Source organism: Rattus norvegicus, chromosome 1 (assembly GCF_021556685.1).
Source record: "Rattus norvegicus strain SHRSP/BbbUtx chromosome 1, alternate assembly SHRSP_T2T, whole genome shotgun sequence".
NCBI classification, from domain to species: Eukaryota; Metazoa; Chordata; class Mammalia; order Rodentia; family Muridae; genus Rattus; species Rattus norvegicus.
Window position 1 is genome coordinate 75,431,831 of NC_141534.1, and position 24,796 is coordinate 75,456,626.

The window sequence follows — 24,796 nt, forward strand, 5'->3', positions numbered from 1 at the left end:
CTACTTAGGAATTGTAATCACCTTGAACCATGACTGTTGACATGATCTGTTCATCACTTTGAATCTATTCAATGCCCCAGTATCAGCTGAGATTTCCTGAGTCAGCAGAATGGGATCAGAAGCAATTGCTGATCTTTTATCTTCTGTTTCCACTCTTGTCCGCAGATGAATGGTTCCATTGCTTGACACAGCAGCAGGATAGGCCTCTGGCCCCCTGGATCTGATGACATGTCATGTAAACATAACTTGCTGGGTGCAGAAGTTGTGATATTCAGGTCTCTTTTGAACACTGATATATGAGCATGCTGACTTGCACCCACATTGAATAGAATCTTACAGCTTATCTCTTGGAAATTTCGGCAATGTGCAGAGCTATCTCAAATTCCACAATGACAAATGGCTATGACTCCTAGCATTGGATACAATAGTAAGTATACCTTCAACAGAGGAAGAAAATGGAGGGTCTATATTTTAAGTATCCTTCTGACTCTTAGGACAGATGGTATATGTGCTGTTCTCCTGATAGAGAAAGTTTCTTAATTTTTCATCCAGTGTTTTAAATCGTTTGTCTGCAAACTCCATTTTAGGAGTTTGTTCCCCATCTGATTCCAGGATAATTACAAGTAGAAGCACAACTGGTTCAAATCTAGGAGTCTAAGTGGCAACAATGGTCTAAGGAAAACTTGTTTCACTGTTTACTGTGTTTCTTTGTCTTGTGAAATAAACTGCATCTATAGTTGGCTGCTGTACTGAGAAGGATTGAAGCTTTTGATCAGAAGATACAAGTACTGATATTAGAAGAGCATTACCACCAGTCTGAACTGATTTACCAGGATGGGCCTTAAGCATATCAGCCAAAATAGCAGTTTTCTGACAGGGATATTATCTATGAACATGCCTGCCTGGTTAGTGAGTACTCACTTCCAACTGGATCTAGACACATCAAAGTAGCAGAGTAATTGGAATTTATCAGCAGCTGGGGCCATTGCATGTCTATCATCTTCTGCATGACAGTCATTACTCAGCTGCTCACTTTCTACACTAGCATGTTCTCGAATAATACCATCAACCACATTCATATGTTCAAATTTGGAGGTGAAGAGTTCATGATGGCCTGGATTATTCGCTATAGTGAACAGTGTGTCCTGTTATATTTCCTGATTACTTTTGTTTGTTAGACCAGGAAATGGATGTAACCCAGGCACCATGGCTTAAGTGAAGGAAGAGACACTGCCTCATGATATTTTATTGTTTGGTTGATACTAAACTTCTAGTGACCAACTGGGGATGAATGAGGAGCAGAATCATTGCTAGTTTGAGTGGATGAAGAATTTATCAGTACTTGTTCAGATTACCCTGTTTGATTACTCTTAGATTCCAAAGCAACAGAGTCAAACCCAGTAGAATTTTCTACATCTGAGTAGACATGAAGGCACTCTTGGGTTTTACCTATGATAACCCTCAATTCTTCTACACTTTTCTTCTCATTTCCACCACAAAGTTATCTTTAACCATATAGTCCTTGATATCCTAAGGTACATTGCCATTAACATCAAACTTTAACAAGCATTTTGTTGTTTCATGTTTCCAGCAGACACTCTCGACCATGTTGTCTCTAGAGACTGAGACATGAAGGGCAGTAAGCTGGAATATAGTCTCCCTCTGTGGTCAGGGACAGGAGGCTCTTCTTTCTTTGATATGATACTATTTGCCATTTTCACTTAAAGTACCAGGGCTATTGTTGATTTCTTTCACATATGTAACATCTTCTTCAAGCTTTAAACAAAATCTGGATTTCAAAAATTTGTTGTTTTTCACCTCCAATTGGTTGGAATATATGTTTTGTCTTTGAGACCTTCTGGACAGTTAAGAGAGACATTTTGCACTGTGAAACAACTGCAAATCCAGTGCATGTATGGGCAAAACAGAGCACTGATCTTGGGCCACAGGCAAAATTGTGGAGTGATTCATCTTTGGCTGCTCCTACAACTGAGATGTACTTGTGTGGTTTGAAGAATAGGCTACAGTGTGATAACTTGAAATATCTGAATGTAGAACTGGTAAAACTGCTGGCTCAGATGAAGTGTCATCCCTAAAAGAGGAGGAATGCTGCTGTGGTTTGCCCTATAGAAGCTGCTAGGAAACATGTTTCTTCACACTCAACCAGAAAGTGTGGGCCAGGAGATGGTTGTACAGTTGCAGTCTGCTGCTAAGGAAATACGTTCCTCACATACTGGCAATGGGAATCCTTGCATTCTTCCAAGCATCCAGTAGGCTTCTTTTCCTTTATCTTTCTAATTAGTGTCACACGTTCTCTAATGGACATAGCACCATGTTGGAATCACTTTTCTGGAAGAATTGAGACTTGAACATTTTATACATTACTTTTTCAGGTGTATCTGCCTCTAAGTTGGAATTGAATTCAATAGTTTTTATGTTCACCTTTTTATTTCTTAGGAACTTCAAACTAGATTATTTGAGCCAGAGATGGATATGGGCAATCATCTTCCTCTCTAATTCCATACTTGATCCAGTATCCTCAGCAAACAATGCATGTTTTAGTAGGTCCTTGATCAGGAACTATGGACTGTTCTTAACTCTAACTAGCCAGTCCTCAGTGCCATATTTTCTGGACTCCTAATCTGAATTCTCACTTTCTTCTCCTCTTTCTCTTTTTTCTTCATGAATTTCTTTATTAAATAGGAATATAATGACTGCTAAAAGGCAGAAAATGCATAATCTTTTTCATGCTCTTCCAACTTCATAGCCAAAAATCAAACCAAACTATAATGTGCTTTTTAATATTAACAATTTTCTCACTTTCAAGTTTTCCAGATATTGTTCTAATTTTCTTGCAGCTAACTTTAATCTTTGCTTATGTTACTTTTATTTTATTAACATAAATTTTAGGATGAAGGTTGAATGAAGATAGAATTCCCTCTTTGACCTATCATAAATAACCCTGCTAGTCACAGGTGTCATTATGATGAATAATGTCCCATCTGGTGATATATAACATTAGACTAACTACTACATTAGGTTCAGTATAGATCAAAGATATACAATATTCTCTTCCAGATATTCTGATGGTACTTACATCATTATGTATCTCCTCATGTATATAGGTTTCACATAATTTGGAGGAACTAAATCCACATAGCTACTTTTAGTTTCAGATTATGTAGACATTAGCAGTTCAGTCGGTAGAGCTGCAATGAATTTGACATACAAATCAGTCTTCTGTGAACTTTCATGTTGTACATTATGTCTCCTTCTGATAAGTACACACAGAAGCACAATGTTAACCATTATGAGGAGACCAGGTCTTTTGCAATTTTCAGTCTGGAACAACTGGAATTCACATGGTGGATTTGCATGCTAAAAATGGTAGGGTATCCCTAAAAGTGGCAAACTGATTTTTCCCTTTCATAATAAAAGGTTACTGGAGAGGTAGCTTCACAGATTTAAAAACATGTAGGTAAGGGGTATATACTGGCTCATCTCTACAACTCTGAAGATACATGCGCCAGCTGATGCTAAGACAAAAATTTTATTCTCAAATATTTATATTATATTTATCTTTGTATCTCTTCATTAATTTTATCAAACAAGGATGTATATACTACTTTTGAGAAAGGTATGTACATTGGACTCTAAGAATTTCTGGCAGGTATTCCAAAATCCATCACCTTAGAACACAAATCATCATGGCAGTCAAGAAAATTACTGCTTGTCAAATTTCCTAAAAATGATCTAATTTTTTAATTCAAGAATATTATTACATTGATGTAAAAGCATGTCTGTGCCAGTATTATGCTGAATTTGTTGCTCTTGTTCAGTATCTGTCTGTAATCCGGTATGGTGAGAACTCCCACATGATTATTCTTACTTAGGATTGCTTTCCCTATGAAGCATATTTTGTACTACAATATTAAGTTTCTGATTTTTATTCTGTGTACAAAATGTAACATTAAATTTTCATTAGAGTTCTTATTGAGACTCTATAGTAATTTTTATATAAATATGTTTTGAATTTTATTTTGATGGTCCATTTTGATTTTGAAGGTATTAGTAAAGTAATTCAAAGCATGTTATCTGTTATACCAGGGTTTAAAGTCCATGGGAGGGTGAGCAGGAAAATCATGAATTTGAGGCCAGATTAAGCTATATAATAATACTTTGTCAAGAAAAATATGATATGCACATATGTATGCATGTCTACATGAAATTATACATATATGTGGATATAAATATATGTATGTACACAGGTATAATTAAAAGTATGTATGTGTTTTTCTACCTTTATTTTCTACTGTATTCTATGTATTACATAAATATAATCTGCCTCTTCCTTTAAAGAACAACACTGCTCTTTGTCATTATAATAACTTTTAAATAGTACACTTGAAAATATTGTGTTTTCAGCATATGTGTATGATAGAATTCCCCCATTCTAATGTTATAACCTATCTCTTCTTCATTTTAAATTTTTTTAGATCAATGGCCTTCATGTTTTTAAAGTTATTTTCTCCACATCTTTAGGCAATAGTCAATAAGGTTGTTTGATTTATTTTTCAACACATTTGTCCCTTTCACAAAGGAAAGCTACTCATTTCTGTATTTGTTTGGCAAACTGCCTAAATATTTCAATTATTTTCTTCTTTCCTTATGATCTCAAATACGGAATTACATTTTGAAATACCTATTTGAAATTTTGGGATTTGGGTTTGCTGTTTGTATTGCCTTGTTTGCTGTTTGCAGAGATATAAATAGCTGCAGAGCATAACAGTAAATAAAGTGGGTGTACATTGTATTGAATTACTTTAATCTGAATACTTTGGAAGGAAACTCAGTGAGAACTAGGTCTTTATGATGTCTGCATATTATATTGCAGGACAACCAACATTAGATTTTAAGCTGATGTATTCATACAACCATTATAATGTTCCTGAGTCTTCGGTACAGGAAGCTACTCTAATAATTAACATAATAATTGTCTACAATGTTGTTCTGCCTGCAGGCTGTCTAGGTCAATGATGGTGAAAAGTATAAGCAAAGAATATCTCATTTATCTGTTTAAACACTCCATGAGATTGAACCCAAATAGAGACTGTATGGGAGTCCAATAATCAGAAACTAGATGGCTCAGCTACCTTCAATACCAAATGCTACAATTGTAATATCTATAGATAGAGATATGGAGAAAGATAGAGATAGAAATAGATATATATCAATAAAATAACTTTAAGTGCCATTGTTTTATTCTCATAAACCAGTGCCTTGCTCAGCCATCATTGGAGAACACTCCTTCTTTAGCAAATTGGAGAAATCCAGATAATAAAAGTCAGATATTCTGCTCACATTCAGAATTCTAGGTTTGAAGAGGATGACTCAGTATAGGGGAACTCTAGGCAGCTGAGGCAGGAGTGGATGGGGAGGGGTGGGAGCACCCTTATAGAAGCAGGGGGAGGGGAGGAAATAGGGGCTTGTGGAGAGAAAACTGAGAAGGGGATAACATATGAAATATTTAATGTTAAATACATAAAATAATCAATAAAAAAGAAATTAATACAGACATTATTGATTTCAGATTTGTGCTCTCTAAAAACATTCAAAGTGAAATATTATTTGACCCAGCTATTTCATTCCTCATTCTATACTCAGATATTCTCATATCATACCATAATAATATTTATATATCTATAATCATTGCTGATCTGTGTATTGCAGGAATGAAATAGAGCCTTCCTCATTTCCATAAACAGATAAATGAAACATTAAATTTAAAAAAATATAAAATTTAGTATAATTCTACAAATGTGAAATGTGGAATCACAAAATATGTAAAAAAAATGGAATGATGAACAATGGATGAAATTGACTCAAAAAGAAAAAAATCATGTTTTCCTTCATTTGCAGATCCTCTTCTGTGTGTCTTATAGTCTTTTAGAATAGGTAACAAGGTGCTTTTGGTAACAGACAAAATTGATGGACTAGATGTTGAGTGTATCATATGTTTTATAAATTGTAGAACGGTGATAATTTTAATCAATTTATATATAAGTGAACAGGCCTTTTATCTGGACAAAAAGGGGGAAACGTGGTTTGCCCTGGAGTTATCTGTATTTTGATGCTAATCCCACTGCCCCAAAGACAGCTGCCTAGTCATGTACTCAGGACTCAAGTGACTTCACCAGAACCTTCTCCCCATTGAATTTATAAAATACAGGTGAGGGGAAGGTACAGAATAGAAGAAGGCCTGTCACTGGAATCGAAGGAAGGATGGGCAGGAGAGAATTTTGAAGGAAGAGGTGGAGACTGGAAGAGAAAGGAGCAAGAGACAGGAGGGAGAGGGCAAGAAGCCATGGCAGGTGACATTAAGATTTCATGCTGTACCTTTACAGGTTGTTACAAATGTTTTTTGAGGGATGGTTGTGTATTGGGCTTTGAATGTTTAGGTGGGCAATTATATCTTATCAGATGGGTCAAAGATTATTGTGTTGTGTGTTCTTTTATGTGAAGGTTTGAGTGTAGGAAAGTGCGTGGCAGCAGGAGACACTGGGCTTCCACGGAATTGGAATGTATGCTTCTGGCAAGATATCAAGCAGATATCTTGGGTCACTGTGATGCCAGACCTAGTAAGGACAAAAGACAACATTAATTTTTAAATTGTTTATATTTTTACAACAACTTATATCTACATGTATTTATGCAAAAGTGTATATATAAAACTTCCTGATAAAAATTAGAAGTACAACATGAAAGATAATAGGTGAAGGGTAGGTAAAAGGATCTAGAATTATACAAGAGGATGTAAAGAACATATATATTTTGTTCAATTTTGTCAATTAATTTTTCTTTCTAGTACATTAGGGTATAAAATATAATTGCTAGTGACAGTGCAAAACTCTAAACAATGCTCTATGACTTCAGCCTGGCTATGTTATCTACATTTGTAGTTCATTGAAATGTATGGAAATTTTGTCTAGGCAAGTTTTCCTTTGAGTGGCTATTTCATTGTAGCTCTTTAGTATTTTTTATTTGAGAGTTCACTACAATAAACTGGGTTAATTGAAACCAACAGTTTTTCTGAAGATGCTGAGATTGTTCCACATATAGCAATAAGTGAAGGTACTATATCTCTAAATGAATTAAATGACAGAAATCAGTTGATTATCATGGCAGATGTAAGAAAATATTTTATCTTCTTTCTTAATATTTTATTGAAAATAGTTGTATCCTCATAATTGGGTTGTCATTAAAGATTTCCTTTCTCTACCCCTTCCAGTTTCTCCCTTCCCATGCAGATACACTAACTCCTTTTGTGTCATCAGATAAAAGCAGAGAATGTAACACACAATATCAAAAGATTTAACAAAAGCCATCACAATGAAGTTGCAAGAATTCACCTTACGACAGAGATGATTAGGGATGAATATACAAAAGTCAGAGGAAGAATGGAAAGACCCCGGGACTGTGAAGACATGGTTTTTATAAAAAGATCTTTATAGAAGGTATAGTGCATAGATATAAGGTGTATTCTGTGCACATGATGACAGTGGAAACATGTAACATTTGGTGGCTGGTGATGATTGGCTTCTGGAAATAGGTACTGAAGTTTGGCTAGGGAAAGCACCTGGTGGTAGAAAATGAGAAATTCTTGGTTTACCAAAAATGAGAGACACAGGGTTTTATGATTTAATTTTTTAATTAAGCTACTATGTTGAAAGAGTTTTCAGGTGTAGTAATACCTTTGTGCAATTTTTTTAGGGTTGCTTTTGTATACTACCATGTTATCTATAGATAGTGACACTTCCATTTCTCCCGTTCAAATTTATATCAATTGATCGCTTCCAATTTTCCTTTGTTGTATCTAAACTATAATAACACTGATGAACACTGATACAGAATGAGTGGAAAACCTTGTTTTATTTCTGCTTTTCATAAAATTGCTTGGAGATTTTCCTCCATTTAACAGGGTGTAGAATATGGGCATGCTCTGCTTTGTTATTATTTTAAGATATACCCAGTGAATCTCTAAACTTTTCAAGATGTTATTATGAAGTTATATTACATATTGTCATATCTACATAAGTTATTTAAAGTGATTTTTACTTGTTTGTTTATAATGTGTGTTACATTTATTTATTTGTTTGTTGTTTGTTTGTTTGTGATAAAGCATAAATGTACTTCTGGGATGACTCGTACTTGATTGTTTTGGATTTTTGATGTGATCTTGAATTCTATTTAGAAGAATTGTATTGAGATTTCTTTGTATCTGTGTTCATAAGGGAGATGTGTCTGTAATTCTCTGATTCTTTTCAGTCTTTATGTGTTTTGGGTATCAGAGCAAGAGTGGCTTTGTAAACTAAACTGGGAAATATTATTTCTATTTCAGTTCGTGGAATAGTTTTTATGCGTAAATTTCAGATGGCTCAGGATGTTCTTTTTTTATATATTTCTTATTCATTGAGATTTCTCTATTGAGAATTCTCTATTTACTTCATTATCCCAATTTTAAATGATTTTATTTGGCTTCTTTTATCTAGTGTATCGAGTTTGTATTATATTTTAGATATTAGTCCTCTATCATATATGAATTTGGTAAAAATCGTTTCCAATTCTGTAGCCTACCAATTTGAAGAATGCTAATGTCTTTGTCATACAAAAGTTATTCAAATTCATGAAGTCACATTTAATATTTGTTTTCCTTAGGAGGGATGTTAACAGTGTTCACGTCTGAAAGCAGTCTGCTGCACAAGTGAACTCGTCTATTCCAAAGTTTCTCTTCTATCAGGTTCTGTGTATCTACTTTAAGGCTGAAGTCATTGATCCATTTTGGATGGAGTTTGGTGCAGGGTGATAAGTATGAATATTTCCATATTTTACAGACATCTATACACTGTGACTAGCACCATTACTTAAAGATTCTTTTATGTAGTTTTTAATAAAAAATTAAGTACACAAAAGTGCGGCGATTTATGTATGGGGTTACAATTTTATTCTACTGAAAAGTATGCCTGCATTTGTGCGAATACCTTTCAGTTTTCAATAGTATTCTTCTCTAGTACAACTTAAAATTGGGTGTTTTTATAACTCCATTCATTCTTTTATTGTACAGAATTTTTTTGCTTCCTTTTTTTTTCTGTTTCCAACTAAAAATTATCTTTTCCATGTCATTGAGGGAATGAGCTAGAATTTAATAGAGATTGTACTACTAAAAGTACATTATTTTAGTAGGATGGACATTTTTACCATTTTTCCTACTAATCCATGAGCCAAAAGGGATTTTCCATCTTCTTCTGATATCTTTTTTTTTGTTTATTTCTTTGGCAGTATCTTAAAGTTTTTATCACACTAATCTTTCTTCACTCCCATTATTTTACATTATTTGAAGCTCATGTAACATGATTTTTTTCACTTAGTCCTTTTGTTTTGTGTACATAATAGAACTACTCAATTTTGTAATATAATTTTTCCTCCTTTGCAGAAAGTTTTTTTGTCAGTTGTAGGAGGTATTCCCTGAACTTTTGAAGGTCCCTTATTTATACTATTATCTACAAATAAAATATTTTGCCTTCTCTATTTCAATTTTCTTGATCTGCTGTTGTCTTATTGCTCTAGTGAAGACTTAATTATGTTGACTAGGTATGCAGAGAGTGGACAATAGTGTTTTGCTCCTGAATTTCTTCAATTTGCCTGATATTGTTCTCCATTTAAGTCAAAATTCATATGGGCTTGGTGTTAACTGCAATTATTATGTTAACCTCTGCCCCTTGTACATTCTGGAAAAATCTTTCCAAAATTTTTATTGAAGTGCTGTTCACTTTGGTCAAAGGCTTTTACAGCATCTAATGAAATTATATTTTTTTCTTTCCTTTTTTTTACATGCTGAATTACATGCACTGATTTTCACCTCTGGGATGACGCATATTTGAGCATGAGGATGAAAGTTTTTGAGTAATTTTGGATTTGAATTGCAAATATTTTATTGAGAATTTTGCATATATATTTATGACAAAACTTGTTCTGCATTTCTTTTTGTACTATTTTATATAGTTATGCTTTTATGTGGTTTTGATATTAGGTTAATTGGCCTCATAAAACAAATTGGGCAACTTTCCTTCTGCTTTTGTTTTGTTGATTAATTTAAAGAGTATAGACATTGACATTTCTTTGAACATCTCTTAAAATTCGACATAAAATACATCTTGCCCAGTGTTTTTGTCGTTTTTGTACTGTGTAGTTTTTTTTTTATTTCTTTGTTTCTTTGTGTGGAAGATTTTAATTATTGCACGTATTTCATTACAGTTTGTAGGTCTGTTTAAATTGTGTTCCTCATCCTAATTTAACTTTACTTTGCAATTTCGGTAAGTATAGGATTTTAATGTGTATCCATAAAATTCTCAGATGTACAATGGATCTGTTCTTATGTACCATTTTGATTTGAATTTGGATGTTCTACCTTTGCCTTTAATTCATTCTTTAATGGTATACCAATTTTATTATTTTCTTATGGAAACAATATTTTGTTTCTTTGATTCTCTGTATTTACGTTGTCAATGTTGTTTTTGTTTTTGGTCATATTTTATTGCTTTCAAACCTGAGTTCGAAAAGTTGTTGTCTACTCCTTTTTTTTAAAAGTAAATTTCTTTATTTATAATTCACATATTATTCCCTTTCCTGGTTTCCTATCCATAAGCTCCCTATCCCCTCCCCCTGCCCTGTAAGGGTGTCCCGACCATCCACCACTTTTAACACTCCTTCCCTCCAACATTCCCCTGCCCTGCGGATCCAACTTTGGCAGGACCAAGGCTTCCCTTTCCACCCATACCCAACAAGGCTTTTCTCTGTTACATACACAGTTGGAGCCCTGGGTCAGTCAATATATAGTCTTTGAGTAGTGGTTTTGTCCCTGGAAGGTCTGGTTGGTTGGCATTGTTGTTCTTATGGGGTAGCAAGCCCCTTCGGCATTTTCAATCCCTTCTCTAATTCAATTAAACTTCGTCCTGTTCTGAGTTCAGAGGTTTGCTAAGAGCGTTTGCCTCTGTATTTGACATGCTCTGTTTGTATCTCTCAGGAGAGATTTATATCCAGTTCCTGTCAGCATGTGTTTCTTAGTTTCATCAATCTTATCTAGATTTGGAGCAGGCTCTGAATGATCATTCCTTTAGTCTCTATTCTAAACTTTGCATCCACATCCCCTCCTATGAATATTTTTGTTCCCCCTTTTAAGAAGAAGTGGAAGCATCCACATTCTTGTCATTCTTCTTCTTAAGCTTCCTGTAGTCTGTGGATTGTATCATGGGTAATTTGAGCTTTGGGGCTAATGTCCATTTATCATTTTGTGCATACCATGTGTGATTTTCTGTGATTGGATTGCCTCATTCAGGATGATATTTTCTAGTTCATTCCATTTGCCTATGAATTTCATGAACTCATTGTTTTTGATAGCTTAGTAGTACTCCACTGTGTAGATGTACCACATTTTCTGAATCCGTTCCTCTTTTGAAGGGCATCTGTGTTCTTTCAAGCTTCTGGCTATTATTAATAAGGCTGCTATAAACTTGGTGGAATATGTTTCTTTGTTGTGTGTTGGAGCATCATTTGGGTATATGCCTAGGAGTGGTATAGCTAAGTGTGGGACCTTCCTGTGCCCCTTCAGTATTTGACCCCTGGTGAGCCTTACTGACGCATATGGAAGTCTTTAGTTCCAAACAAAGGAGCATCCTGACTTTCTGTTTGCCCTGGTCGGTACACTTGGGTGGAATGCCTGGACAGTAACACTGTTAAATTGGTTACTGTATTTTGTTCCTCTTTCTTTGTTCCTGAGGACATAAGCCTGTTTTTCCACTGTTCTTCTTTTATTTCTCCATCCAGTGAACTAGGTATACAAACTGTGAATTTCAGTAAAAGATTGGCATTCTTTTTCAACACGAAATGTCTGTGTGTTGTCTTTAAATCCCGTAGGCCTAAGCTCCATTCTAGGAAAAATGATGGTGAGGCTGCCGACAATTGTAAGTACCACCGAGATAGGGTAGAGAGGAGTGCCTGATGTGGTCATTCCAGGAAACTGGTGGGCAAACAAGAAGGAACATATTGGGTGAGTGCACAGCGAAGAAAAATTTTCTCACAATGGGAATGTTGAGTTCTACCTTACAGCTAACAGATCAGATAGTTGCTCTACTCCAACAGCATGGAACAGCTGTAATGGTAAAAACAGCTAAAAATTTATTAAAACTTTAGGTAAATTGTTCTTGAGCCACCCCCCTGGAGAGGAAGAATAGTCCCTGGTTTGTCATTCAGGACTTAATATTCCTTATTGAAAGCAGGCTAAGGGATATTGAAAACACTGCAGAGATATGGCCTTTAGAGCAATCCTGTTGCCACACTGTCTTTATGGAGATTGGTTAAGGATGCTCTCTTGAGTACTAACGCTAATATAAAGGGATTAATGTCAGAGATAGAAATAACATTTGGAATAGCATAAGATGATCCCTCTTGTAAGTCTTTACAAACCTCTGATTCAGATCAGGATTCAAGCTCAGAGGAGGATGAAGAAGATACATCAGAAAAAAATAGAGGTGCTTAAGAGGAAGATTAATATGTTTCACATTGCTAAAATATCAGAATCTTATCCTCCTAGTGTTGGGAGCTACTGTTCCTCCTGACTATGAATCCTATTCTTTCTTGGAGTGGTGTTATAGACAGAAGGCTCCAGGAGAAGAGTAATTTTTCCTGAGCCGCTCCCCGGAAAGAAAGCAGTGTATCCTGTTGTACAGGTCCCAGACCTTAACAATGCAGGTCAATCTATCAGACAGAATGTTCCTCTAAGTTTTAAGTAGTTGAAAAACCTGAGGGTTGGGGATTTAGCTCAGTGGTAGAGCGCTTGCCTAGCAAGCGGAAGGCCCTGTGTTCGGTCCCCAGCTCCGAAAAAAAGAAAAGAAAAAAAAAAACTACACTGGGGGTTGGGGATTTAGCTCAGTGGTAGAGCGCTTGCCTAGGAAGCGCAAGGCCCTGGGTTCAATCCCCAGCTCCGAAAAAAAGAACCAAAAAAAAAAAAAAAAAAAGAAAAACCTGAAAGAAGTAGTCTCTGCTTATGGTCCCCTTTATCCCTTTACTTCTGCTATTTTTGAATCTTATGTTACATCCAATCTGACTCCTGGAGATTGGCAACAATTATGTAGGGCAAAGTTGCATGGGGAAGCTTATCTATTATGGATGGGAGAATATCAAAAAAATGTGTGCAACTAGCTAGACTTAATGCACAAGCAGGATTTTCCCAAACAAATCTAGAAATGCTGACAGGAACAGGACAATATGCAGCCCTTCCACCCCAGATTTAACATAATCCTGCCGTTTATGCTCAAATCTTTTCAACAGCTGTTAGAGTTTAGAAGGCCCTGCCTAATAACACAGCTGGAGAATAGTTATTCACGGTGACACAAGGACCCTCAGATCCTTTTCGGGAATTGTGGATAGATTATTACAGTTCCTAGAAAATTGTTGGGCGATGTTGATACTGCTATGCCCATAATAAAACAATTGGCATATGAAAATTCTAATAAATGGTGCAAGGAAGCTATTAGATCTCATAAGAATAAAAGTTTAACTGACTATTTTAACTTGTGCAAAGAAATAAATGAGAATTGTGGGATGGGACAAGTCTTAGCTGCAGCCATTCAGAAGGGAAATGGAGGGACTAGGACATTTTGGGTGTGGACAACCTGGGCATTTTAAAAGAGAGTAGCTTAAGAACAAAAAGGCCCTGGATTATGCCCTTGTGCCATAAAGGCTATCATTGGTGAAATTAGTGCAGATCTAAGCAACATTTTGAGGGACAGCCTTTACAACTTCCGATAAATAGGAAACAGGGCCTGCTCTGTGTCCCCACACCAGAGTTACAGAGCAAGACAACTTCAATGGTAAAACCTACCCCAATTCAGTTTGTCTCTCAAGCCAAACTCTTCATGTAAAAGATCTTGTCAGAGGTACCCTCAGGAAGTGCAAGACTGGACCTCTGCTCTTCTACCAGACCAGTATTAACACCTCAAATGGGCCTCCAGCCACTTTGCACTGTGGTACATGGGTCCCTTCCCTCTGGGTGTATAAACCTTTTACTAGACTGCAGCAATACACTGATGAAAGGAATATGAATTTTCCTTGGAGTGATTGACTCTGTTTTACTGGAGAAATTAAAATTATGGTTTCTGTAGAAATAGGAGTTGCTGCTTTTCTTCCAGTGTATAAGTTAGCTCAATTGGTTCTTTTCCCTTGTTTTATACTAATAATCCTGTATTTTAATCTGCCTGTGAAAATCAAAGTTTTAGATACAATGAGATAGGATCATTTTGGGTGTCCTGTTTAGAGAAACGTCCCACACTCACTCCATGGGTTGAGGGACAACCTGTACATGGGCTCCTAGATAACAGAGTTGATACCACTGTGATAGCTAAAGCCTTCTGGCCAAACGCCTGACCATTAGAGATATCTCACTCTACCTTACAAAGAGTGGGGATGAAAGAATAAAAAGTGCAGCTAAGAGTGGGAAGTTTAAAAATGCTATCTAACCCCTAAGAAGCCCTAAATACCTCAAATTCCAGACCCTGACCTCTACCTGTAAGTAAAAGGTCACATTTCTTGAGCCTGCTCTCCCAGGAGCTAGATAAAAGGACTTAAGAAAAGGTCCTTAGATATGTGATTCCAGACCTAGTAAAGATAACAGAAAACTTCTTCCAGGAACTAGCTGACCATAAAGTTATATTAAAATCTTAGAGAACAACCTTGAGAAGCAGGAAGCTTCTAGGAACTATCGGACCATAAAGTTAAGTAATCTTGAGAGACAGGAAGCTTCTCCTTGTGATTTTCCAATGATGCTATCCCTGCCCCTTTGGGTTGTGGATTTTTCTTTTAAATACCCTTTCTCCCTGCCTCTTGGGGTCGAACTCCTGTGCCCCTGCGTGGGATATGAGTCTCGACCCCAGTGCACTGGTTCCTATCAATAAACCTCTTGTTTATTACAGCAAAGACGGTCTCACGTGAGTTCTTGGGGGGTTCCATCATCCCGAGACTTGAGTGAGGGTCTCCCTACTCCAGGGGTCTTTCATGGACAGCAAAAGCTCCTCAAAAAAGCAACAAGATTCTTAAATGGAGATATGAGAAAGGACATGAGGAATGGTTTCAGCCTTTTGTTTTAGAACAAATACCTATCAAGTTATGGGGACGAGATGTAATAAATGATATGGTGGCTGTGCTGTGACAACTCAGCCTGTAAGAAACATGATGAGAAAACAGGGCTTCATCCCAGGGAGAGGATTTGACAATAATTTACAAGGTAAACCTTATAGTGTAAGTGAAGAGCTAAAAACAATTAAACATTCTCATGATAAAACAGGCTTGAGAAATTTATCCTAAGTGTCACTGTTAATAAGCCTCCTTACATTAAACCTTGTCCCATCACCTGGAAGTCAAATGATACGGTGTGCGTTCCACAGTGGCCCCTGTCCAAGGAAAAATTGGAGGCAGCTCATCAATTTGCACAGGATCAGTTACAAATTGGTCATAGTGTTCCTTCCACTTCCCATTGGAATACACCCATTTTTGTGATTAAGAAATAATCTTGAAAGTGGAGATTATTACAATATTTAATGGAAATTAGTAAAACTATGATACCTATTGGGAGCCTGGTCTCCCTTCTCCTGTAGCTATAGCAAAAAATTGACATGATAGTAATTGACTTAAAGTATAGTTTCTTTACTATTCTACTAGATCCTAAAGACTGTGAGAGATTTGCTTTTAGCATTCCTTCCAAAAATTTCAGAAGCCTTCTCATTTTTATCATTCTGTCGTGTTACATCAGGGGATGTTCAATAGTCATACTATGTGTCTAGTGTATGTAGCCTCTTCCCTAAAGCCTTTGAGGCAGAGGTATCCACAGATATATATGGTTCATTACATGGATGACATTTTAATGACGACTCTAGATGAAAAGGAATTACTGACAGCATATGCTGACTTAAAGAAGATTTAGGTCCTGCAGGGTTAATGATTGTCCCCGAGAATGATCAAAAGAACTTCCCATATCAATATTTAGGACATGAATTATTACAAAAAGGAATTTACCCACAAAAATTTTAAATTAGGTTGAATATACTAGAGAACTTAAATGACTTTCAAAAATTATTAGGGGATAGAAATGGGCTTCAACTGATGTTAAAATTAACCACAGTTGAAGCCACTATTTGATGTTTGAAAAAGTGATTCCTCTCCAAAGTCATCAAGCCAATTAACTCCAGAAGCACGTGAATGCTTGTATTTAGTACAACAGGCTTTGTAAGTGGCTTACCTTAATTATATTGATTATTGTAAGCCTCTTCCCTTTTTTGATTTTTGTATCTGCTCTTTCCCCTGCTGGCTTTTTTCGCAAAATGGAACTTTAATGTGGGTTTATTTACAAGCTTCATCTTCAAAAGTAGTGATGACTTATCCTTAGGCCATTGCTCAATTACTGTTCACGTCACAAAGAATTAGCTTACAGACCTTTAGCAAGAAACCAGATCTTATTATTACCCCCTATATCAAGGAGCATCTACAACATTTAACCCAGAGACTTACAGATTGTTCCTATTTGAATGTGAAGAGTTGTTAGTCAGTTTGATAGTCATTATCCCTATAGTAAGATTTTTCAATTTTTAAAAATGCATCCAGAAATTTTTCCATGAATTATTGTTAGTTCCCCTTTGCAAAAGACTCATTTAGTATTTACTGATTGTTCCTCCAATGGATGTGCTGCTATAGTTCCTGAAGGGAAGGTAGAGATTATAAAAATTTGTAATTGTTCTGCACAGCTAGCAGAATTGAAAGCTTTACAACTAACTTTAGTTATATTTCCTGATGAACTTTGTAACATATACACTGATAGTTTTTATGTGTGTCAGATTGTTTCACCCCTTGAGACCACTGCCTTTGTTGTTCCTCTTTCATCAATCTGTGCCTGTTAATTAAAAGTACAGCCTTTAATATGGCAGTATCAGAAACCTATTTTTTTTTTATTAACTTGAGTATTTCTTATATACATTTCGAGTGTTATTCCCTTTCCCGGTTTCCGGGCAAACATCCCCCTCCCCCCTCCCCTTCCTTATGGGTGTTCCCCTCCCCCCATTGCCGCCCTCACCCCATAGACTAGTTCACTGGGGGTTCAGTCTTAGCAGGACCCAGGGCTTCCCCTTCCACTGGTGCTCTTACTAGGATATTCATTGCTACCTATGGGGTCAGAGTCCAGGGTCAGTCCATGTATAGTCTTTAGGTAGTGGCTTAGTCCCTGGAAGCTCTGGTTGCTTGGCATTGTTGTACTTTTGGGGTCTCGAGCCCCTTCAAGCTCTTCCAGTTCTTTCTCTGATTCCTTCAATAGGGGACCTATTCTCAGTTCAGTGGTTTGCTGCTGGCATTCGCCTCTATATTTGCTGTATTCTGGCTGTGTCTCTCAGGAGCGATCTACATCCGGCTCCTGTCGGTCTGCACTTCTTTGCTTCATCCATCTTGTCTAATTGGGTGGCTGTATATGTATGGGCCACATGTGGGGCAGGCTCTGAATGGGTGTTCCTTCAGTCTCTGTTTTAATCTTTGCCTCTCCCTTCCATGCCAAGGGTATTCTTTTTCCTCATTTAAAGAAGGAGTGAAGCATTCACATTTTGATCATCCGTCTTGAGTTTCGTTTGTTCTAGGGATCTAGGGTAATTCAAGCATTTGGGCTAATAGCCACTTATCAATGAGTGCATACCATGTATGTCTTTCTGTGATTGGGTTAGCTCACTCAGGATGATATTTTCCAGTTCCAACCATTTGCCTACGAATTTCATAAACTCGTTGTTTTTGATAGCTGAGTAATATTCCATTGTGTAGATGTACCACATTTTCTGTATCCATTCCTCTGTTGAAGGGCATCTGGGTTCTTTCCATTTTCTGGCTATTATAAATAAGGCTGCGATGAACATAGTGGAGCACGTGTCTCTTTTATATGTTGAGGCATCTTTTGGGTATATGCCCAAGAGAGGTATAGCTGGATCCTCAGGCAGTTCAATGTCCAATTTTCTGAGGAACCTCCAGACTGATTTCCAGAATGGTTTTACCAGTCTGCAATCCCACCAATGATGGAGGAGTGTTCCTCTTTCTCCACATCCTTGCCAGCATCTGCTGTCACCTGAGTTTTTGATCTTAGCCATTCGCACTGGTGTGAGGTGAAATCTCAGGGTTGTTTTGATTTGCATTTCCCTTATGACTAAAGATGTTGAACATTTCTTTAGGTGTTTCTCAGCCATTCGGCATTCCTCAGCTGTGAATTCTTTGTTTAGCTCTGAACCCCATTTTTAATAGGGTTATTTGTTTCCCTGCGGTCTAACTTCTTGAGTTCTTTGTATATTTTGGATATAAGGCCTCTATCTGTTGTAGGATTGGTAAAGATCTTTCCCCAATCTGTTGGTTGCCGTTTTGTCCTAACCACAGTGTCCTTTGCCTTACAGAAGCTTTGCAGTTTTATGAGATCCCATTTGTCGATTCTTGATCTTAGAGCATAAGCCATTGGTGTTTTGTTCAGGAAATTTTTTCCAGTGCCCATGTGTTCCAGATGCTTCCCTAGTTTTTCTTCTATTAGTTTGCGTGTGTCTGGTTTGATGTGGAGGTCCTTGATCCACTTGGACTTAAGCTTTGTACAGGGTGATAAGCATGGATCGATCTGCATTCTTCTACATGTTGCCCTCCAGTTGAACCAGCACCATTTGCTGAAAATGCTATCTTTTTTCCATTGGATGGTTTTCGCTCCTTTGTCAAAAATCAAGTGACCATAGGTGTGTGGGTTCATTTCTGGGTCTTCAATTCTATTCCATTGGTCTATCTGTCTGTCTCTGTACCAATACCATGCAGTTTTTATCACTATTGCTCTGTAATACTGCTTGAGTTCAGGGATAGTGATTCCCCCTGAAGTCCTTTTATTGTTGAGGATAGCTTTAGCTATCCTGGGTTTTTTGTTATTCCAGATGAATTTGCAAATTGTTCTGTCTAACTCTTTGAAGAATTGGATTGGTATTTTGATGGGGATTGCATTGAATCTGTAGATTTCTTTTGGTAAAATGGCCATTTTTACTATATTAATCCTGCCAATCCATGAGCATGGGAGATCTTTCCATCTTCTTAGGTCTTCTTCAATTTCTTTCCTCAGTGTCTTGAAGTTCTTATTGTACAGATCTTTTACTTGCTTGGTTAAAGTCACACCGAGGTTCTTTATATTATTTGGGTCTATTATGAAGGGTGTCGTTTCCCTAATTTCTTTCTCGGCTTGTTTCTCTTTTGTATAGAGGAAGGCAACTGATTTATTTGAGTTAATTTTATACCCAGCCACTTTGCTGAAGTTGTTTATCAGCTTTAGTCGTTCTCTGGTGGAACTTTTGGGATCACTTAAATATACTATCATGTCATCTGCAAATAGTGATATTTTGACCTCTTCTTTTCCGATCTGTATCCCTTTGATCTCCTTTTGTTGTCTGATTGCTCTGGCTAGAACTTCAAGAACTATATTGAATAAGTAGGGAGAGAGTGGGCAGCCTTGTCTAGTCCCTGATTTTAGTGGGATTGCTTCAAGTTTCTCTCCATTTAGTTTGATGTTAGCAACTGGTTTGCTGTATATGGCTTTTACTATGTTTAGGTATGGGCCTTGAATTCCTATTCTTTCCAGGACTTTTATCATGAAGGGGTGTTGAATTTTGTCAAATGCTTTCTCAGCATCTAATGAAATGATCATGTGATTCTGTTCTTTCAGTTTGTTTATATAATGGATCACGTTGATGGTTTTCCGTATATTAAACCATCCCTGCATGCCTGGGATGAAGCCTACTTGATCATGGTGGATGATTGTTTTGATGTGCTCTTGAATTCGGTTTGCCAGAATTTTATTGAGTATTTTGCGTCGATATTCATAAGGGAAATTGGTCTGAAGTTCTCTTTCTTTGTTGTGTCTTTGTGTGGTTTTGGTATAAGAGTAATTGTGGCTTCGTAGAAGGAATTCGGTAGGGCTCCATCTGTTTCAATTTTGTGGAATAGTTTGGATAATATTGGTATGAGGTCTTCTATGAAGGTTTGATAGAATTCTGCACTAAACCCGTCTGGACCTGGGCTCTTTTTGGTTGGGAGACCTTTAATGACTGCTTCTATTTCCTTAGGAGTTATGGGGTTGTTTAACTGGTTTATCTGTTCCTGATTTAAATTCGATACCTGGTATCTGTCTAGGAAATTGTCCATTTCCTGAAGATTTTCAAATTTTGTTGAATATAGGTTTTTATAGTAAGATCTGATGATTTTTTGAATTTCCTCCGAATCTGTAGTTATGTCTCCCTTTTCATTTCTGATTTTGTTAATTTGGACACACTCTCTGTGTCCTCTCGTTAGTCTGGCTAAGGGTTTATCTATCTTGTTGATTTTCTCAAAGAACCAACTTTTGGTTCTGTTGATTCTTTCTATGGTCCTTTTTGTTTCTACTTGGATGATTTCAGCTCTGAGTTTGATTATTTCCTGCCTTCTACTCCTCCTGGGTGTATTTGCTTCTTTTTGTTCTAGAGCTTTTAGGTGTGCTGTCAAGCTGCTGACATTTGCTCTTTCCTGTTTCTTTCTGCAGGCACTCAGCGCTATGAGTTTTCCTCTTAGCACAGCTTTCATTGTGTCCCATAAGTTTGAGTATGTTGTATCTTCATTTTCATTAAATTCTATAAAGTTTTTAATTTCTTTCTTTATTTCTTCCTTGACCAGGTTATCATTGAGTAGAGCATTGTTCAATTTCCACGTATATGTGGGCATTCTTCCCTTATTGTTATTGAAGACCAGTTTTAGGCCGTGGTGGTCCGATAGCACGCATGGGATTATTTCTATCTTTCTGTACCTGTTGAGGCCCGTTTTTTGACCAATTATATGGTCAATTTTGGAGAAAGTTCCATGAGGAGCTGAGAAGAAGGTATATCCTTTTGCTTTAGGATAGAATGTTCTATAAATATCCGTTAAGTCCATTTGGCTCATGACTTCTCTTAGTCTGTCTACATCACTGTTTAATTTCTGTTTCCATGATCTGTCCATTGATGAGAGTGGGGTGTTGAAATCTCCCACTATTATTGTGTGAGGTGCAATGTGTGTTTTGAGCTTTAGTAAGGTTTCTTTTACGTATGTAGGTGCCCTTGTATTTGGGGCATAGATATTTAGGATTGAGAGTTCATCTTGGTGGATTTTTCCTTTGATGAATATGAAGTGTCCTTCCTTATCTTTTTTGATGACTTTTAGTTGGAAATTGATTTTATTTGATATTAGAATGGCTACTCCAGCTTGCTTCTTCTGACGATTTGCTTGGAAAGTTGCTTTCCAGCCTTTCACTCTGAGGTAGTGTCTGTCTTTGTCTCTGAGGTGTGTTTCCTGTAGGCAGCAGAATGCAGGGTCCTCGTTGCATATCCAGTTTGTTAATCTATGTCTTTTTATTGGGGAGTTGAGGCCATTGATATTGAGAGATATTAAGGAATAGTGATTATTGCTTCCCGTTATATTCATATTTGGATGTGAGGTTATCTTTGTGTGCTTTCATTCTCTTTGTTTTGTTGCCAAGGCGATTAGTTTCTTGCTTCTTCTAGGGTATAGCTTGCCTCCTTATGTTGGGCTTTACCATTTATTATCCTTTGTAGTGCTGGATTTGTAGAAAGATATTGTGTAAATTTGGTTTTGTCATGGAATATCTTGGTTTCTCCATCAATGTTAATTGAGAGTTTTGCTGGATACAGTAACCTGGGCTGGCATTTGTGTTCTCTTAGGGTCTGTATGACATCAGTCCAGGATCTTCTGGCCTTCATAGTTTCTGGCGAGAAGTCTGGTGTGATTCTGATAGGTCTCCCTTTATATGTTACTTGACCTTTTTCCCTTACTGCTTTTAATATTCTTTCTTTATTTTGTGCGTTTGGTGTTTTGACTATTATGTGACGGGAGGTGTTTCTTTTCTGGTCCAATCTATTTGGAGTTCTGTAGGCTTCTTGTATGTCTATGGGTATCTCTTTTTTTAGGTTAGGGAAGTTTTCTTCTATGATTTTGTTGAAGATATTTACTGGTCCTTTGAGCTGGGAGTCTTCACTCTCTTCTATACCTATTATCCTTAGGTTTGATCTTCTCATTGAGTCCTGGATTTCCTGTATGTTTTGGACCAGTAGCTTTTTCCGCTTTACATTATCTTTGACAGTTGAGTCAATGATTTCTATGGAATCTTCTGCTCCTGAGATTCTCTCTTCCATCTCTTGTATTCTGTTGGTGAAGCTTGTATCTACAGCTCCTTGTCTCTTCTTTTGTTTTTCTATATCCAGGGTTGTTTCCATGTGTTCTTTCTTGATTGCTTCTATTTCCATTTTTAATTCCTTCAACTGTTTGATTGTGTTTTCCTGGAATTCTTTCAGGGATTTTTGCGATTCCTCTCTGTAGGCTTTTACTTGTTTATTAATGTTTTCCTGTGCTTCCCTAAGTGTGTTCATGTCTTTCTTGAAGTCCTCCAGCATCATGATCAAATATGATTTTGAAACTAGATCTTGCTTTTCTGGTGTGTTTGGATATTCCATGTTTGTTTTGGTGGGAGAATTGGGCTCCGATGATGGCATGTAGTCTTGGTTTCTGTTGCTTGGGTTCCTGTGCTTGCCTCTCGCCATCAGATTATCTCTAGTGTTACTTTGTTCTGCTATTTCTGACAGTGGCTAGACTGTCCTATAAGCCTGTGTGTCAGGAGTGCTGTAGACCTGTTTTCCTCTCTTTCAGTCAGTTATGGGGACAGAGTGTTCTGCTTTCGGGCGTGTAGTTTTTCCTCTCTACAGGTCTTCAGCTGTTCCTGTGGGCGTGTGTCTTGAGTTCACCAGGCAGCTTTCTTGCAGCAGAAAATTTGGTCTTACCTGTGGTCCCGAGGTTCAGGTTTGCTCGTGGGGTGCTGCCCAGGGGCTCTCTGCAGCGGCAGAAACCAGGAAGACCTGTGCCGCCCCTTCCGGGAGCTTCAGTGCACCAGGGTTCCAGATGGTCTTTGGCTTTTTCCTCTGGCGTCCGAGATGTGTGTGCAGGGAGCAGTCTCTTCTGGTTTCCCAGGCTTGTCTGCCTCTCTGAAAGTTTAGCTCTCCCTCCCACGGGATTTGGGTGCAGAGAACTGTTTATCCGGTTTGTTTCTTTCAGGTTCTGGCGGTGTCTCAGGCAGGTGTCCTGCCGCTCCTGGGCCCTCCCCCACGGTAGCCCAGAGGCCTTATACAGTTTCCTCTTGGGCCAGGGATGTGGGCAGGGGTGAGCAGTGTTGGTGGTCTCTTCCGCTCTGCAGCCTCAGGAGTGCCCACCTGACCAGGCGGTTGGGTCTCTCTCTCACCGGGTCTGGGAGCAGAGAGCTGCTGCGGGCCGGGATCCGCGGGTGTGGGACTTCCGGTTTTTTTTTTTTTAACGTCCTTTTTTTTTTTTTTTTTTTTTTTTTTTTTTTTTTTGGTTCTTTTTTTCGGAGCTGGGGACCGAACCCATGGCCTTGCGCTTCCTAGGCAAGCGCTCTACCACTGAGCTAAATCCCCAACCCCCAGAAACCTATTTTTGTGGGCCATATAAGAGGACATTCTATGTTATCTGGCCCCTTCGCACAGGCAAAGAGTTGACTGATTCTTATGACCAGTTTCCATGTTATTGTATGTTAATGCATAGTACTGCCTATGATAAAACTTTACAGATGCAGAGACAATTTAATCTTAATACTAATTCTTTGAGGTTTCAGAATGGAGTAACTAAAGAACAAGCAGCCCAAATAGTTAATGTTCCCAGTGTGCCCAATCTATTTTCTCCCCCAATTGAGTTAACCCAAGAGGGTTACAGCCTAGTATTTGTCAAATGGATGTTACCCTTATTCCTTCCTTTGGGAAATTACAGTTTGTCCATGTGTCTATTAATACCTATTCTGGCTTACACTTTGCCTCTGTGCATAGTAGAGAGAAAATTAAAGATGTTAAAAGTCACTGCCTACAGCCCTTTTCATTTATGGGAGATCCATGACAATTAAAAACTGAAAATGGTCCAGCATATACTAATGGGCCTTTTAAGAAATTTTGTGAGGATTATAATATTGTACATAAAACTGGCATTACTTATTTCCCTCAAGGACAAGTCATAGTTGAAAGAGCTCTTTTAGCACAACAATTATCTTGAAAAAACAAAAACAAGGGACCAGAATTCCCCACCTGCTAAACTTTCCTTTATTATCTATATTTAAAAAGTTTTGTGAGTAGATAAGAATAATTGTTCAGCAATAGTTATACATTAGAAAGGAATAAGACGTAAGGAAGGTCTGGTCTGTTGGAAAGATCCTCAGTATTATGGAAAGGACCTGAACCTGTGTTAGGTAGGGTTACGGGTTCTGCTTTTGTTTTTCTTAGAGATGCTGAATTACCCATTTGGGTTCCTGAGTGTTGTGTATGTCCTGTTGCTACAGAATTTGGTACAGATGGAGACCTAGCTACAGAATTTGATATAGATGGAGACCTATTGGAGCTTCATGAAAAATCCTCCCATCCTGATGCCAGTGGGTATAAGGAACACAGTTTGGCCAGCAGTGATTGCCACAGTTAGGACCACAGGAAAAGCAGCTGTCCTGTTTGTTTTTTGACTTTGCTGGGAACATGAAGGTTCAGTTCTTGTGGTTTGGGTTCCTGGAGTCATTCCTATGCCCTCAGATGAAGATAGAGGATTTTGACTCACTTGTGTGGTCACAGAGGAGACTTTGCCC

General features: G+C 37.5%; 1 pseudogene; it reads right to left on the reverse strand.

Moving 5' to 3' along the window:
- On the reverse strand, nt 1-2,326 carry Wnk3-ps1 (WNK lysine deficient protein kinase 3, pseudogene 1; annotated as a pseudogene).
- Nucleotides 2,327-24,796: the final 22,470 nt, after the last annotated feature.